The sequence below is a fragment of the Schistocerca gregaria genome, chromosome 3, assembly GCF_023897955.1.
Source record: "Schistocerca gregaria isolate iqSchGreg1 chromosome 3, iqSchGreg1.2, whole genome shotgun sequence".
NCBI lineage: Eukaryota > Metazoa > Arthropoda > Insecta > Orthoptera > Acrididae > Schistocerca > Schistocerca gregaria.
The window spans coordinates 19,052,986-19,069,467 of record NC_064922.1 but is presented as its reverse complement, the minus strand read 5'-3'; the positions used below and the strand labels follow the sequence as shown (position 1 = coordinate 19,069,467).

At 49.3% G+C, this 16,482-nt stretch overlaps 10 non-coding genes across 10 annotated transcripts; all 10 read right to left on the bottom strand.

Annotated features, from left to right (window-relative positions):
• Window positions 1-730: 730 nt before the first annotated feature.
• On the bottom strand, window positions 731-806 carry Trnaa-agc (transfer RNA alanine (anticodon AGC)). The gene has a single exon. It is a non-coding gene; the product is annotated as a tRNA-Ala (tRNA).
• Window positions 807-2,194: 1,388 nt separating this feature from the next.
• Window positions 2,195-2,270, bottom strand: Trnaa-agc (transfer RNA alanine (anticodon AGC)). The gene has a single exon. It is a non-coding gene; the product is annotated as a tRNA-Ala (tRNA).
• Window positions 2,271-3,653: 1,383 nt separating this feature from the next.
• Window positions 3,654-3,729, bottom strand: Trnaa-agc (transfer RNA alanine (anticodon AGC)). The gene has a single exon. It is a non-coding gene; the product is annotated as a tRNA-Ala (tRNA).
• Window positions 3,730-5,123: 1,394 nt separating this feature from the next.
• Window positions 5,124-5,197, bottom strand: Trnaa-agc (transfer RNA alanine (anticodon AGC)). Its single transcript has one exon. It is a non-coding gene; the product is annotated as a tRNA-Ala (tRNA).
• Window positions 5,198-8,053: 2,856 nt separating this feature from the next.
• On the bottom strand, window positions 8,054-8,129 carry Trnaa-agc (transfer RNA alanine (anticodon AGC)). Its single transcript has one exon. It is a non-coding gene; the product is annotated as a tRNA-Ala (tRNA).
• A 1,394-nt stretch (window positions 8,130-9,523) lies between these two features.
• On the bottom strand, window positions 9,524-9,599 carry Trnaa-agc (transfer RNA alanine (anticodon AGC)). Its single transcript has one exon. It is a non-coding gene; the product is annotated as a tRNA-Ala (tRNA).
• A 1,384-nt stretch (window positions 9,600-10,983) lies between these two features.
• Trnaa-agc (transfer RNA alanine (anticodon AGC)) lies at window positions 10,984-11,059 on the bottom strand. The gene has a single exon. It is a non-coding gene; the product is annotated as a tRNA-Ala (tRNA).
• Window positions 11,060-12,443: 1,384 nt separating this feature from the next.
• On the bottom strand, window positions 12,444-12,519 carry Trnaa-agc (transfer RNA alanine (anticodon AGC)). Its single transcript has one exon. It is a non-coding gene; the product is annotated as a tRNA-Ala (tRNA).
• A 1,394-nt stretch (window positions 12,520-13,913) lies between these two features.
• Window positions 13,914-13,987, bottom strand: Trnaa-agc (transfer RNA alanine (anticodon AGC)). Its single transcript has one exon. It is a non-coding gene; the product is annotated as a tRNA-Ala (tRNA).
• A 1,386-nt stretch (window positions 13,988-15,373) lies between these two features.
• On the bottom strand, window positions 15,374-15,449 carry Trnaa-agc (transfer RNA alanine (anticodon AGC)). Its single transcript has one exon. It is a non-coding gene; the product is annotated as a tRNA-Ala (tRNA).
• Window positions 15,450-16,482: the final 1,033 nt, after the last annotated feature.

Here is a 16,482-nt window from a genome sequence, read left to right as displayed (position 1 = left end):
TCCGTCTGTTTTGAACGTCTTAAATTGAAAGGGCGGTCACAAATTGGTCCATTTCACTCCTTGTCGACAATCACACAGCACCTGAGGTAACAAGCACATCTCGAGCCCCATTGTGCTCTCCATTGTTCATGCCAACTCAGTGCCTCGCTCTTTGCTACTGCGTAAAATTCTTGTCGTCCAACTGCAAAACACTTGGACACAATAAGTTTCCGCGTCCCCTTTGCACTGATCGTACTACGAAACGCTCCCCAAACTTGGCAATCACCCAAGCAGATGACTTTTCCGACTTTACACGACGCTCACGCAACGCTCACGCTAGTGACAGCCTTATTTATAGTTCGACGTCGCGCCAAAGCGAATGAGCACATTTCGCCTACGGCTTAGGCCGCTCTTCTAGTGTGGCTGCTCTGTGTCTGCAGGCAGCGAGGGGCTGCAAGCTTCCTGTGTTCGCACCTATATCACCTGTGCTTCCTTGTCAGAGACAGACTATCGCAAAACATACAACTCACTCCATGAATTGATTGCTACGGCATCTGTTATCAGCAGTCACAACCAGCAACACCAGTAGCAGCCGACTGCACGCAAAGAATAGGAACGTGCAGTGGGATTTACGTGAAATCGGCGCAATTGTGGATGCTAATCGTTCGCTTGTATCTGTCTACACACCTCTGCCGGTTGGGAATTATTCCACTTGTATCGCAAGGTGCGCATGTAGGTGTGTTAAAAATTCTGGAGGCGCTGGGTATCGATCCCAGTACCTCTCGCACGCTAAGCGAGCGCTCTACCATCTGAGCTACGCCAACCCCCCGGATAACTAGTAGTGCTACATACAGTCATATCAACGTCACAGACCCTTGCACTCCCATTATTCCGCAGACAAACACTACTCTCTATGTATCAGTGAGGGTGTCTCTCAGGTTTCGTGCATTCTGTATCGAATCGTAGTTGGCCACAATGAAAGTGGCACGCATAACGTCGAAAATAAATAGAGTTCAGACACCGCACTGAGTAAGACGAACGTGTTGTCCACCTCTAGACTTCAATGACGTTAAGCCGTGATACCTAAGACAGATCTGCACTCGATGACACCACGATAACAGCCGGTCCCCACACTTACATCTTGCTCTCCTTACGACAGTATACATCATATCAGTCTGTGACGGTGGTTTTGCAACTTCTTGCGTGCGTTTATGTTCGCCGCGACCAACACTTACCATGCACTGACTACAAAACATGGAGGAGCCGGGGCTTGAACCCGAGACCGTTCACACGCTAAGAGAACGATCTGCCAACTGAGCTACAGTTACACACACGACCAAGCCTGGCTATTCTCCATTCTTTGCGACTCTGATGTGCACGGACACGATGGTTGGTTGGTTTGTAGCGGCGAAGGTACCAGAATACAAAGGCGCGGACACGTTCATATACACAAGAGTTCCAAGTAGTTTCGATGCTCTGGTATTACGAATGCAAATTCCGTCTGTTTTGAACGTCTTAAATTGAAAGGGCGGTCACAAATTGGTCCATTTCACTCCTTGTCGACAATCACACAGCACCTGAGGTAACAAGCACATCTCGAGCCCCATTGTGCTCTCCATTGTTCATGCCAACTCAGTGCCTCGCTCTTTGCTACTGTGTATTACTCTTGTCGTCCAACTGCAAAACACTGGGACACAACAAGTTTCCGCGTCCCCTTTGCACTGATCGTAGTAGGAAACGCTCCCCAAACTTGGCAATCACCCATGCAGATGACTTTTCCGACTTTACACGACGCTCACGCTAGTGACAGCCTTATTTATAGTTCGACGTCGCGCCAAAGCGAATGACCACATTTCGCCTACGGCTTAGGCCGCTCTTCTAGTGTGGCTGCTCTGTGTCTGCAGGCAGCGAGGGGCTGCAAGCTTCCTGTGTTCGCATCTATATCACCTCTGCTTCCTTGTCAGAGACAGACTATCGCAAAACATACAACTCACTCCATGAATTGATTGCTACGGCATCTGTTATCAGCAGTCACAACCAGCAACACCAGTAGCAGCCGACTGCACGCAAAGAATAGGAACGTGCAGTGGGATTTACGTGAAATCGGCGCAATTGTGGATGCTAATCGTTCGCTTGTATCTGCCTACACACCTCTGCCGGTTGGGAATTATTCCACTTGTATCGCAAGGTGCGCATGTAGGTGTGTTAAAAATTCTGGAGGCGCTGGGTATCGATCCCAGTACCTCTCGCACGCTAAGCGAGCGCTCTACCATCTGAGCTACGCCAACCCCCCGGATAACTAGTAGTGCTACATACAGTCATATCAACGTCACAGACCCTTGCACTCCCAATATTCCGCAGACAAACACTACTCTCTATGTATCAGTGAGGGTGTCTTTCAGGTTTCGTGCATTCTGTATCGAATCGTAGTTGGCCACAATGAAAGTGGCACGCATAACGTCAAAAATAGAGTTCAGACACCGCTCTGAGTAAGACGAACGTGTTGTCCACCTCTAGACTTCAATGACGTTAAGCCGTGATACCTAAGACAGATCTGGACTCGCTGACACCACGATAACAGCCGGTCCCCACACTTACATCTTGCTCTCCTTACGACAGTATACATCATATCAGTCTGTGACGGTGGTTTTGCAACTTCTTGCGTGCGTTTATGTTCGCCGCGACCAACACTTACCATGCACTGACTACAAAACATGGAGGAGCCGGGGCTTGAACCCGAGACCGTTCACACGCTAAGAGAACGATCTGCCAACTGAGCTACAGTTACACACACGACCAAGCCTGGCTATTCTCCATTCTTTGCGACTCTGATGTGCACGGACACGATGGTTGGTTGGTTTGTAGCGGCGAAGGTACCAGAATACAAAGGCGCGGACACGTTCATATACACAAGAGTTCCAAGTAGTTTCGATGCTCTGGTATTACGAATGCAAATTCCGTCTGTTTTGAACGTCTTAAATTGAAAGGGCGGTCACAAATTGGTCCATTTCACTCCTTGTCGACAATCACACAGCACCTGAGGTAACAAGCACATCTCGAGCCCCATTGTGCTCTCCATTGTTCATGCCAACTCAGTGGCTCGCTCTTTGCTACTGTGTCAAACTCTTGTCGTCCAACTGCAAAACACTGGGACACAACAAGTTTCCGCGTCCCCTTTGCACTGATCGTACTACGAAACGCCCCCAAACTTGGCAATCACCCATGCAGATGACTTTTCCGACTTTACACGACGCTCACGCTAGTGACAGCCTTATTTATAGTTCGACGTCGCGCCAAAGCGAATGAGCACATTTCGCCTACGGCTTAGGTCGCTCTTCTAGTGTGGCTGCTCTGTGTCTGCAGGCAGCGAGGGGCTGCAAGCTTCCTGTGTTCGCACCTATATCACCTGTGCTTCCTTGTCAGAGACAGACTATCGCAAAACATACAACTCACTCCATGAATTGATTGCTACGGCATCTGTTATCAGCAGTCACAACCAGCAACACCAGTAGCAGCCGACTGCACGCAAAGAATGGGAACGTGCAGTGGGATTTACGTGAAATCGGCGCAATTGTGGATGCTAATCGTTCGCTTGTATCTGCCTACACACCTCTGCCGGTTGGGAATTATTCCACTTGTATCGCAAGGTGCGCATGTAGGTGTGTTAAAAATTCTGGAGGCGCTGGGTATCGATCCCAGTACCTCTCGCACGCTAAGCGAGCGCTCTACCATCTGAGCTACGCCAACCCCCCGGATAACTAGTAGTGCTACATACAGTCATATCAACGTCACAGACCCTTGCACTCCCATTATTCCGCAGACAAACACTACTCTCTATGTATCAGTGAGGGTGTCTTTCAGGTTTCGTGCATTCTGTATCGAATCGTAGTGGGCCACAATGAAAGTGGCACGCATAACGTCAAAAATAGAGTTCAGACACCGCTCTGAGTAAGACGAACGTGTTGTCCACCTCTAGACTTCAATGACGTTAAGCCGTGATACCTAAGACAGATCTGCACTCGATGACACCACGATAACAGCCGGTCCACACACTTACATCTTGCTCTCCTTATGACAGTATACATCATATCAGTCTGTGACCCTGGTTTTGAAACTTCTTGCGTGCGTTTATGTTCGCCGCGACCAACACTTACCATGCACTGCCACAAAACACGGAGGAGCCGGGGCTTGAACCCGAGACCGTTCACACGCTAAGCGAACGATCTGCCAACTGAGCTACAGCTACACACACGACCAAGCCTGGCTATTCTCCATTCTTTGCGACTCTGATGTGCACGGACACGATGGTTGGTTGGTTTGTAGCGGCGAAGGTACCAGAATACAAAGGCGCGGACACGTTCATATACACAAGAGTTCCAAGTAGTTTCGATGCTCTGGTATTACGAATGCAAATTCCGTCTGTTTTGAACGTCTTAAATTAAAAGGGCGGTCACAAATTGGTCCATTTCACTCCTTGTCCACAATCACACAGCACCTGAGGTAACAAGCACATCTCGAGCCCCATTGTGCTCTCCATTGTTCATGCCAGCTCAGTGCCTCGCTCTTTGCTACTGCGTAAAACTCTTGTCGTCCAACTGCAAAACACTGGGACACAATAAGTTTCCGCGTCCCCTTTGCACTGATCGTACTACGAAACGCTCCCCAAACTTGGCAATCAACCAAGCAGATGACTTTTCCGACTTTACACGACGCTCACGCAACGCTCACGCTAGTGACAGCCTTATTTATAGTTCGACGTCGCGCCAAAGCGAATGGGCACATTTCGCCTACGGCTTAGGCCGCTCTTCTAGTGTGGCTGCTCTGTGTCTGCAGGCAGCGAGGGGCTGCAAGCTTCCTGTGTTCGCACCTATATCACCTGTGCTTCCTTGTCAGAGACAGACTATCGCAAAACATACAACTCACTCCATGAATTGATTGCTACGGCATCTGTTATCAGCAGTCACAACCAGCAACACCAGTAGCAGCCGACTGGTCGCAAAGAATAGGAACGTGCAGTGGGATTTACGTGAAATCGGCGCAATTGTGGATGCTAATCGTTCTCTTGTATCTGCCTACACACCTCTGCCGGTTGGGAATTATTCCACTTGCATGGCAAGGTGCGCATGTAGGTGTGTTAAAAATTCTGGAGGCGCTGGGTATCGATCCCAGTACCTCTCGCACGCTAAGCGAGCGCTCTACCATCTGAGCTACGCCCACCCCCCCGATAACTAGTAGTGCTACATACAGTCATATCAACGTCACAGACCCTTGCACTCCCATTATTCCGCAGACAAACACTACTCTCTATGTATCAGTGAGGGTGTCTTTCAGGTTTCGTGCATTCTGTATCGAATCGTAGTTGGCCACAATGAAAGTGGCACGCATAACGTCGAAAATAGAGTTCAGACACCGCACTGAGTAAGACGAACGTGTTGTCCACTTCTAGACTTCAATGACGTTAAGCCGTGATACCTATGACAGATCTGCACTCGATGACACCACGATAACAGCCGGTCCCCACACTTACATCTTGCTCTCCTTACGACAGTATACATCATATCAGTCTGTGACGGTGGTTTTGCAACTTCTTGCGTGCGTTTATGTTCGCCGCGACCAACACTTACCATGCACTGCCACAAAACACGGAGGAGCCGGGGCTTGAACCCGAGACCGTTCACACGCTAAGCGAACGATCTGCCAACTGAGCTACAGCTACACACACGACCAAGCCTGGCTATTCTCCATTCTTTGCGACTCTGATGTGCACGGACACGATGGTTGGTTGGTTTGTAGCGGCGAAGGTACCAGAATACAAAGGCGCGGACACGTTCATATACACAAGAGTTCCAAGTAGTTTCGATGCTCTGGTATTACGAATGCAAATTCCGTCTGTTTTGAACGTCTTAAATTGAAAGGGCGGTCACAAATTGGTCCATTTCACTCCTTGTCCACAATCACACAGCACCTGAGGTAACAAGCACATCTCGAGCCCCATTGTGCTCTCCATTGTTCATGCCAACTCAGTGCCTCGCTCTTTGCTACTGTGTCAAACTCTTGTCGTCCAACTGCAAAACACTGGGACACAACAAGTTTCCGCGTCCCCTTTGCACTGATCGTACTACGAAACGCCCCCAAACTTGGCAATCACCCATGCAGATGACTTTTCCGACTTTACACGACGCTCACGCTAGTGACAGCCTTATTTATAGTTCGACGTCGCGCCAAAGCGAATGAGCACATTTCGCCTACGGCTTAGGTCGCTCTTCTAGTGTGGCTGCTCTGTGTCTGCAGGCAGCGAGGGGCTGCAAGCTTCCTGTGTTCGCACCTATATCACCTGTGCTTCCTTGTCAGAGACAGACTATCGCAAAACATACAACTCACTCCATGAATTGATTGCTACGGCATCTGTTATCAGCAGTCACAACCAGCAACACCAGTAGCAGCCGACTGCACGCAAAGAATGGGAACGTGCAGTGGGATTTACGTGAAATCGGCGCAATTGTGGATGCTAATCGTTCTCTTGTATCTGCCTACACACCTCTGCCGGTTGGGAATTATTCCACTTGCATGGCAAGGTGCGCATGTAGGTGTGTTAAAAATTCTGGAGGCGCTGGGTATCGATCCCAGTACCTCTCGCACGCTAAGCGAGCGCTCTACCATCTGAGCTACGCCCAACCACCCCGATAACTAGTAGTGCTACATACAGTCATATCAACGTCACAGACCCTTGCACTCCCATTATTCCGCAGATAAACACTACTCTCTATGTATCAGTGAGGGTGTCTTTCAGGTTTCGTGCATTCTGTATCGAATCGTAGTTGGCCACAATGAAAGTGGCACGCATAACGTCGAAAATAGAGTTCAGACACCGCACTGAGTAAGACGAACGTGTTGTCCACCTCTAGACTTCAATGACGTTAAGCCGTGATACCTAAGACAGATCTGCACTCGATGACACCACGATAACAGCCGGTCCCCACACTTACATCTTGCTCTCCTTACGACAGTATACATCATATCAGTCTGTGACGGTGGTTTTGCAACTTCTTGCGTGCGTTTATGTTCGCCGCGACCAACACTTACCATGCACTGACTACAAAACATGGAGGAGCCGGGTCTTGAACCCGAGACCGTTCACACGCTAAGAGAACGATCTGCCAACTAAGCTACAGTTACACACACGACCAAGCCTGGCTATTCTCCATTCTTTGCGACTCTGATGTGCACGGACACGATGGTTGGTTGGTTTGTAGCGGCGAAGGTACCAGAATACAAAGGCGCGGACACGTTCATATACACAAGAGTTCCAAGTAGTTTCGATGCTCTGGTATTACGAATGCAAATTCCGTCTGTTTTGAACGTCTTAAATTGAAAGGGCGGTCACAAATTGGTCCATTTCACTCCTTGTCGACAATCACACAGCACCTGAGGTAACAAGCACATCTCGAGCCCCATTGTGCTCTCCATTGTTCATGCCAACTCAGTGCCTCGCTCTTTGCTACTGCGTAAAATTCTTGTCGTCCAACTGCAAAACACTTGGACACAATAAGTTTCCGCGTCCCCTTTGCACTGATCGTACTACGAAACGCTCCCCAAACTTGGCAATCACCCAAGCAGATGACTTTTCCGACTTTACACGACGCTCACGCAACGCTCACGCTAGTGACAGCCTTATTTATAGTTCGACGTCGCGCCAAAGCGAATGAGCACATTTCGCCTACGGCTTAGGCCGCTCATCTAGTGTGGCTGCTCTGTGTCTGCAGGCAGCGAGGGGCTGCAAGCTTCCTGTGTTCGCACCTATATCACCTGTGCTTCCTTGTCAGAGACAGACTATCGCAAAACATACAACTCTCTCCATGAATTGATTGCTACGGCATCTGTTATCAGCAGTCACAACCAGCAACACCAGTAGCAGCCGACTGCACGCAAAGAATAGGAACGTGCAGTGGGATTTACGTGAAATCGGCGCAATTGTGGATGCTAATCGTTCGCTTGTATCTGCCTACACACCTCTGCCGGTTGGGAATTATTCCACTTGTATCGCAAGGTGCGCATGTAGGTGTGTTAAAAATTCTGGAGGCGCTGGGTATCGATCCCAGTACCTCTCGCACGCTAAGCGAGCGCTCTACCATCTGAGCTACGCCAACCCCCCGGATAACTAGTAGTGCTACATACAGTCATATCAACGTCACAGACCCTTGCACTCCCATTATTCCGCAGACAAACACTACTCTCTATGTATCAGTGAGGGTGTCTCTCAGGTTTCGTGCATTCTGTATCGAATCGTAGTTGGCCACAATGAAAGTGGCACGCATAACGTCGAAAATAGAGTTCAGACACCGCACTGAGTAAGACGAACGTGTTGTCCACCTCTAGACTTCAATGACGTTAAGCCGTGATACCTAAGACAGAGCTGCACTCGATGACACCACGATAACAGCCGGCCCCCCACTTACATCTTGCTCTCCTTACGACAGTATACATCATATCAGTCTGTGACGGTGGTTTTGCAACTTCTTGCGTGCGTTTATGTTAGCCGCGACCAACACTTACCATGCACTGACTACAAAACATGGAGGAGCCGGGGCTTGAACCCGAGACCGTTCACACGCTAAGAGAACGATCTGCCAACTGAGCTACAGTTACACACACGACCAAGCCTGGCTATTCTCCATTCTTTGCGACTCTGATGTGCACGGACACGATGGTTGGTTGGTTTGTAGCGGCGAAGGTACCAGAATACAAAGGCGCGGACACGTTCATATACACAAGAGTTCCAAGTAGTTTCGATGCTCTGGTATTACGAATGCAAATTCCGTCTGTTTTGAACGTCTTAAATTGAAAGGGCGGTCACAAATTGTTCCATTTCACTCCTTGTCGACAATCACACAGCACCTGAGGTAACAAGCACATCTCGAGCCCCATTGTGCTCTCCATTGTTCATGCCAACTCAGTGCCTCGCTCTTTGCTACTGCGTAAAATTCTTGTCGTCCAACTGCAAAACACTTGGACACAATAAGTTTCCGCGTCCCCTTTGCACTGATCGTACTACGAAACGCTCCCCAAACTTGGCAATCACCCAAGCAGATGACTTTTCCGACTTTACACGACGCTCACGCAACGCTCACGCTAGTGACAGCCTTATTTATAGTTCGACGTCGCGCCAAAGCGAATGAGCACATTTCGCCTACGGCTTAGGCCGCTCTTCTAGTGTGGCTGCTCTGTGTCTGCAGGCAGCGAGGGGCTGCAAGCTTCCTGTGTTCGCACCTATATCACCTGTGCTTCCTTGTCAGAGACAGACTATCGCAAAACATACAACTCACTCCATGAATTGATTGCTACGGCATCTGTTATCAGCAGTCACAACCAGCAACACCAGTAGCAGCCGACTGCACGCAAAGAATAGGAACGTGCAGTGGGATTTACGTGAAATCGGCGCAATTGTGGATGCTAATCGTTCGCTTGTATCTGCCTACACACCTCTGCCGGTTGGGAATTATTCCACTTGTATCGCAAGGTGCGCATGTAGGTGTGTTAAAAATTCTGGAGGCGCTGGGTATCGATCCCAGTACCTCTCGCACGCTAAGCGAGCGCTCTACCATCTGAGCTACGCCAACCCCCCGGATAACTAGTAGTGCTACATACAGTCATATCAACGTCACAGACCCTTGCACTCCCATTATTCCGCAGACAAACACTACTCTCTATGTATCAGTGAGGGTGTCTCTCAGGTTTCGTGCATTCTGTATCGAATCGTAGTTGGCCACAATGAAAGTGGCACGCATAACGTCGAAAATAGAGTTCAGACACCGCACTGAGTAAGACGAACGTGTTGTCCACCTCTAGACTTCAATGACGTTAAGCCGTGATACCTAAGACAGAGCTGCACTCGATGACACCACGATAACAGCCGGTCCCCACACTTACATCTTGCTCTCCTTACGACAGTATACATCATATCAGTCTGTGACGGTGGTTTTGCAACTTCTTGCGTGCGTTTATGTTAGCCGCGACCAACACTTACCATGCACTGACTACAAAACATGGAGGAGCCGGGGCTTGAACCCGAGACCGTTCACACGCTAAGAGAACGATCTGCCAACTGAGCTACAGTTACACACACGACCAAGCCTGGCTATTCTCCATTCTTTGCGACTCTGATGTGCACGGACACGATGGTTGGTTGGTTTGTAGCGGCGAAGGTACCAGAATACAAAGGCGCGGACACGTTCATATACACAAGAGTTCCAAGTAGTTTCGATGCTCTGGTATTACGAATGCAAATTCCGTCTGTTTTGAACGTCTTAAATTGAAAGGGCGGTCACAAATTGGTCCATTTCACTCCTTGTCGACAATCACACAGCACCTGAGGTAACAAGCACATCTCGAGCCCCATTGTGCTCTCCATTGTTCATGCCAACTCAGTGCCTCGCTCTTTGCTACTGCGTAAAATTCTTGTCGTCCAACTGCAAAACAGTTGGACACAATAAGTTTCCGCGTCCCCTTTGCACTGATCGTACTACGAAACGCTCCCCAAACTTGGCAATCACCCAAGCAGATGACTTTTCCGACTTTACACGACGCTCACGCTAGTGACAGCCTTATTTATAGTTCGACGTCGCGCCAAAGCGAATGAGCACATTTCGCCTACGGCTTCGGCCGCTCTTCTAGTGTGGCTGCTCTGTGTCTGCAGGCAGCGAGGGGCTGCAAGCTTCCTGTGTTCGCACCTATATCACCTGTGCTTCCTTGTCAGAGACAGACTATCGCAAAACATACAACTCACTCCATGAATTGATTGCTACGGCATCTGTTATCAGCAGTCACAACCAGCAACACCAGTAGCAGCCGACTGCACGCAAAGAATAGGAACGTGCAGTGGGATTTACGTGAAATCGGCGCAATTGTGGATGCTAATCGTTCGCTTGTATCTGCCTACACACCTCTGCCGGTTGGGAATTATTCCACTTGTATCGCAAGGTGCGCATGTAGGTGTGTTAAAAGTTCTGGAGGCGCTGGGTATCGATCCCAGTACCTCTCGCACGCTAAGCGAGCGCTCTACCATCTGAGCTACGCCAACCCCCCGGATAACTAGTAGTGCTACATACAGTCATATCAACGTCACAGACCCTTGCACTCCCATTATTCCGCAGACAAACACTACTCTCTATGTATCAGTGAGGGTGTCTCTCAGGTTTCGTGCATTCTGTATCGAATCGTAGTTGGCCACAATGAAAGTGGCACGCATAACGTCGAAAATAGAGTTCAGACACCGCACTGAGTAAGACGAACGTGTTGTCCACCTCTAGACTTCAATGACGTTAAGCCGTGATACCTAAGACAGAGCTGCCCTCGATGACACCACGATAACAGCCGGTCCCCACACTTACATCTTGCTCTCCTTACGACAGTATACATCATATCAGTCTGTGACGGTGGTTTTGCAACTTCTTGCGTGCGTTTATGTTAGCCGCGACCAACACTTACCATGCACTGACTACAAAACATGGAGGAGCCGGGGCTTGAACCCGAGACCGTTCACACGCTAAGAGAACGATCTGCCAACTGAGCTACAGTTACACACACGACCAAGCCTGGCTATTCTCCATTCTTTGCGACTCTGATGTGCACGGACACGATGGTTGGTTGGTTTGTAGCGGCGAAGGTACCAGAATACAAAGGCGCGGACACGTTCATATACACAAGAGTTCCAAGTAGTTTCGATGCTCTGGTATTACGAATGCAAATTCCGTCTGTTTTGAACGTCTTAAATTGAAAGGGCGGTCACAAATTGGTCCATTTCACTCCTTGTCGACAATCACACAGCACCTGAGGTAACAAGCACATCTCGAGCCCCATTGTGCTCTCCATTGTTCATGCCAACTCAGTGCCTCGCTCTTTGCTACTGTGTATTACTCTTGTCGTCCAACTGCAAAACACTGGGACACAACAAGTTTCCGCGTCCCCTTTGCACTGATCGTACTACGAAACGCTCCCCAAACTTGGCAATCACCCATGCAGATGACTTTTCCGACTTTACACGACGCTCACGCTAGTGACAGCCTTATTTATAGTTCGACGTCGCGCCAAAGCGAATGAGCACATTTCGCCTACGGCTTAGGCCGCTCTTCTAGTGTGGCTGCTCTGTGTCTGCAGGCAGCGAGGGGCTGCAAGCTTCCTGTGTTCGCACCTATATCACCTGTGCTTCCTTGTCAGAGACAGACTATCGCAAAACATACAACTCACTCCATGAATTGATTGCTACGGCATCTGTTATCAGCAGTCACAACCAGCAACACCAGTAGCAGCCGACTGCACGCAAAGAATAGGAACGTGCAGTGGGATTTACGTGAAATCGGCGCAATTGTGGATGCTAATCGTTCGCTTGTATCTGCCTACACACCTCTGCCGGTTGGGAATTATTCCACTTGTATCGCAAGGTGCGCATGTAGGTGTGTTAAGAATTCTGGAGGCGCTGGGTATCGATCCCAGTACCTCTCGCACGCTAAGCGAGCGCTCTACCATCTGAGCTACGCCAACCCCCCGGATAACTAGTAGTGCTACATACAGTCATATCAACGTCACAGACCCTTGCACTCCCATTATTCCGCAGACAAACACTACTCTCTATGTATCAGTGAGGGTGTCTTTCAGGTTTCGTGCATTCTGTATCGAATCGTAGTTGGCCACAATGAAAGTGGCACGCATAACGTCAAAAATAGAGTTCAGACACCGCTCTGAGTAAGACGAACGTGTTGTCCACCTCTAGACTTCAATGACGTTAAGCCGTGATACCTAAGACAGATCTGCACTCGATGACACCACGATAACAGCCGGTCCACACACTTACATCTTGCTCTCCTTATGACAGTATACATCATATCAGTCTGTGACCCTGGTTTTGAAACTTCTTGCGTGCGTTTATGTTCGCCGCGACCAACACTTACCATGCACTGCCACAAAACATGGAGGAGCCGGGGCTTGAACCCGAGACCGTTCACACGCTAAGCGAACGATCTGCCAACTGAGCTACAGCTACACACACGACCAAGCCTGGCTATTCTCCATTCTTTGCGACTCTGATGTGCAAGGACACGATGGTTGGTTGGTTTGTAGCGGCGAAGGTACCAGAATACAAAGGCGCGGACACGTTCATATACACAAGAGTTCCAAGTAGTTTCGATGCTCTGGTATTACGAATGCAAATTCCGTCTGTTTTGAACGTCTTAAATTGAAAGGGCGGTCACAAATTGGTCCATTTCACTCCTTGTCGACAATCACACAGCACCTGAGGTAACAAGCACATCTCGAGCCCCATTGTGCTCTCCATTGTTCATGCCAGCTCAGTGCCTCGCTCTTTGCTACTGCGTAAAACTCTTGTCGTCCAACTGCAAAACACTGGGACACAATAAGTTTCCGCGTCCCCTTTGCACTGATCGTACTACGAAACGCTCCCCAAACTTGGCAATCAACCAAGCAGATGACTTTTCCGACTTTACACGACGCTCACGCAACGCTCACGCTAGTGACAGCCTTATTTATAGTTCGACGTCGCGCCAAAGCGAATGGGCACATTTCGCCTACGGCTTAGGCCGCTCTTCTAGTGTGGCTGCTCTGTGTCTGCAGGCAGCGAGGGGCTGCAAGCTTCCTGTGTTCGCACCTATATCACCTGTGCTTCCTTGTCAGAGACAGACTATCGCAAAACATACAACTCACTCCATGAATTGATTGCTACGGCATCTGTTATCAGCAGTCACAACCAGCAACACCAGTAGCAGCCGACTGGTCGCAAAGAATGGGAACGTGCAGTGGGATTTACGTGAAATCGGCGCAATTGTGGATGCTAATCGTTCTCTTGTATCTGCCTACACACTTCTGCCGGTTGGGAATTATTCCACTTGCATGGCAAGGTGCGCATGTAGGTGTGTTAAAAATTCTGGAGGCGCTGGGTATCGATCCCAGTACCTCTCGCACGCTAAGCGAGCGCTCTACCATCTGAGCTACGCCCACCCCCCCGATAACTAGTAGTGCTACATACAGTCATATCAACGTCACAGACCCTTGCACTCCCATTATTCCGCAGACAAACACTACTCTCTATGTATCAGTGAGGGTGTCTCTCAGGTTTCGTGCATTCTGTATCGAATCGTAGTTGGCCACAATGAAAGTGGCACGCATAACGTCGAAAATAGAGTTCAGACACCGCACTGAGTAAGACGAACGTGTTGTCCACCTCTAGACTTCAATGACGTTAAGCCGTGATACCTAAGACAGAGCTGCCCTCGATGACACCACGATAACAGCCGGTCCCCACACTTACATCTTGCTCTCCTTACGACAGTATACATCATATCAGTCTGTGACGGTGGTTTTGCAACTTCTTGCGTGCGTTTATGTTAGCCGCGACCAACACTTACCATGCACTGACTACAAAACATGGAGGAGCCGGGGCTTGAACCCGAGACCGTTCACACGCTAAGAGAACGATCTGCCAACTGAGCTACAGTTACACACACGACCAAGCCTGGCTATTCTCCATTCTTTGCGACTCTGATGTGCACGGACACGATGGTTGGTTGGTTTGTAGCGGCGAAGGTACCAGAATACAAAGGCGCGGACACGTTCATATACACAAGAGTTCCAAGTAGTTTCGATGCTCTGGTATTACGAATGCAAATTCCGTCTGTTTTGAACGTCTTAAATTGAAAGGGCGGTCACAAATTGGTCCATTTCACTCCTTGTCGACAATCACACAGCACCTGAGGTAACAAGCACATCTCGAGCCCCATTGTGCTCTCCATTGTTCATGCCAACTCAGTGCCTCGCTCTTTGCTACTGTGTATTACTCTTGTCGTCCAACTGCAAAACACTGGGACACAACAAGTTTCCGCGTCCCCTTTGCACTGATCGTACTACGAAACGCTCCCCAAACTTGGCAATCACCCATGCAGATGACTTTTCCGACTTTACACGACGCTCACGCTAGTGACAGCCTTATTTATAGTTCGACGTCGCGCCAAAGCGAATGAGCACATTTCGCCTACGGCTTAGGCCGCTCTTCTAGTGTGGCTGCTCTGTGTCTGCAGGCAGCGAGGGGCTGCAAGCTTCCTGTGTTCGCACCTATATCACCTGTGCTTCCTTGTCAGAGACAGACTATCGCAAAACATACAACTCACTCCATGAATTGATTGCTACGGCATCTGTTATCAGCAGTCACAACCAGCAACACCAGTAGCAGCCGACTGCACGCAAAGAATAGGAACGTGCAGTGGGATTTACGTGAAATCGGCGCAATTGTGGATGCTAATCGTTCGCTTGTATCTGCCTACACACCTCTGCCGGTTGGGAATTATTCCACTTGTATCGCAAGGTGCGCATGTAGGTGTGTTAAGAATTCTGGAGGCGCTGGGTATCGATCCCAGTACCTCTCGCACGCTAAGCGAGCGCTCTACCATCTGAGCTACGCCAACCCCCCGGATAACTAGTAGTGCTACATACAGTCATATCAACGTCACAGACCCTTGCACTCCCATTATTCCGCAGACAAACACTACTCTCTATGTATCAGTGAGGGTGTCTTTCAGGTTTCGTGCATTCTGTATCGAATCGTAGTTGGCCACAATGAAAGTGGCACGCATAACGTCAAAAATAGAGTTCAGACACCGCTCTGAGTAAGACGAACGTGTTGTCCACCTCTAGACTTCAATGACGTTAAGCCGTGATACCTAAGACAGATCTGCACTCGATGACACCACGATAACAGCCGGTCCACACACTTACATCTTGCTCTCCTTATGACAGTATACATCATATCAGTCTGTGACCCTGGTTTTGAAACTTCTTGCGTGCGTTTATGTTCGCCGCGACCAACACTTACCATGCACTGCCACAAAACATGGAGGAGCCGGGGCTTGAACCCGAGACCGTTCACACGCTAAGCGAACGATCTGCCAACTGAGCTACAGCTACACACACGACCAAGCCTGGCTATTCTCCATTCTTTGCGACTCTGATGTGCAAGGACACGATGGTTGGTTGGTTTGTAGCGGCGAAGGTACCAGAATACAAAGGCGCGGACACGTTCATATACACAAGAGTTCCAAGTAGTTTCGATGCTCTGGTATTACGAATGCAAATTCCGTCTGTTTTGAACGTCTTAAATTGAAAGGGCGGTCACAAATTGGTCCATTTCACTCCTTGTCGACAATCACACAGCACCTGAGGTAACAAGCACATCTCGAGCCCCATTGTGCTCTCCATTGTTCATGCCAGCTCAGTGCCTCGCTCTTTGCTACTGCGTAAAACTCTTGTCGTCCAACTGCAAAACACTGGGACACAATAAGTTTCCGCGTCCCCTTTGCACTGATCGTACTACGAAACGCTCCCCAAACTTGGCAATCAACCAAGCAGATGACTTTTCCGACTTTACACGACGCTCACGCAACGCTCACGCTAGTGACAGCCTTATTTATAGTTCGACGTCGCGCCAAAGCGAATGGGCACATT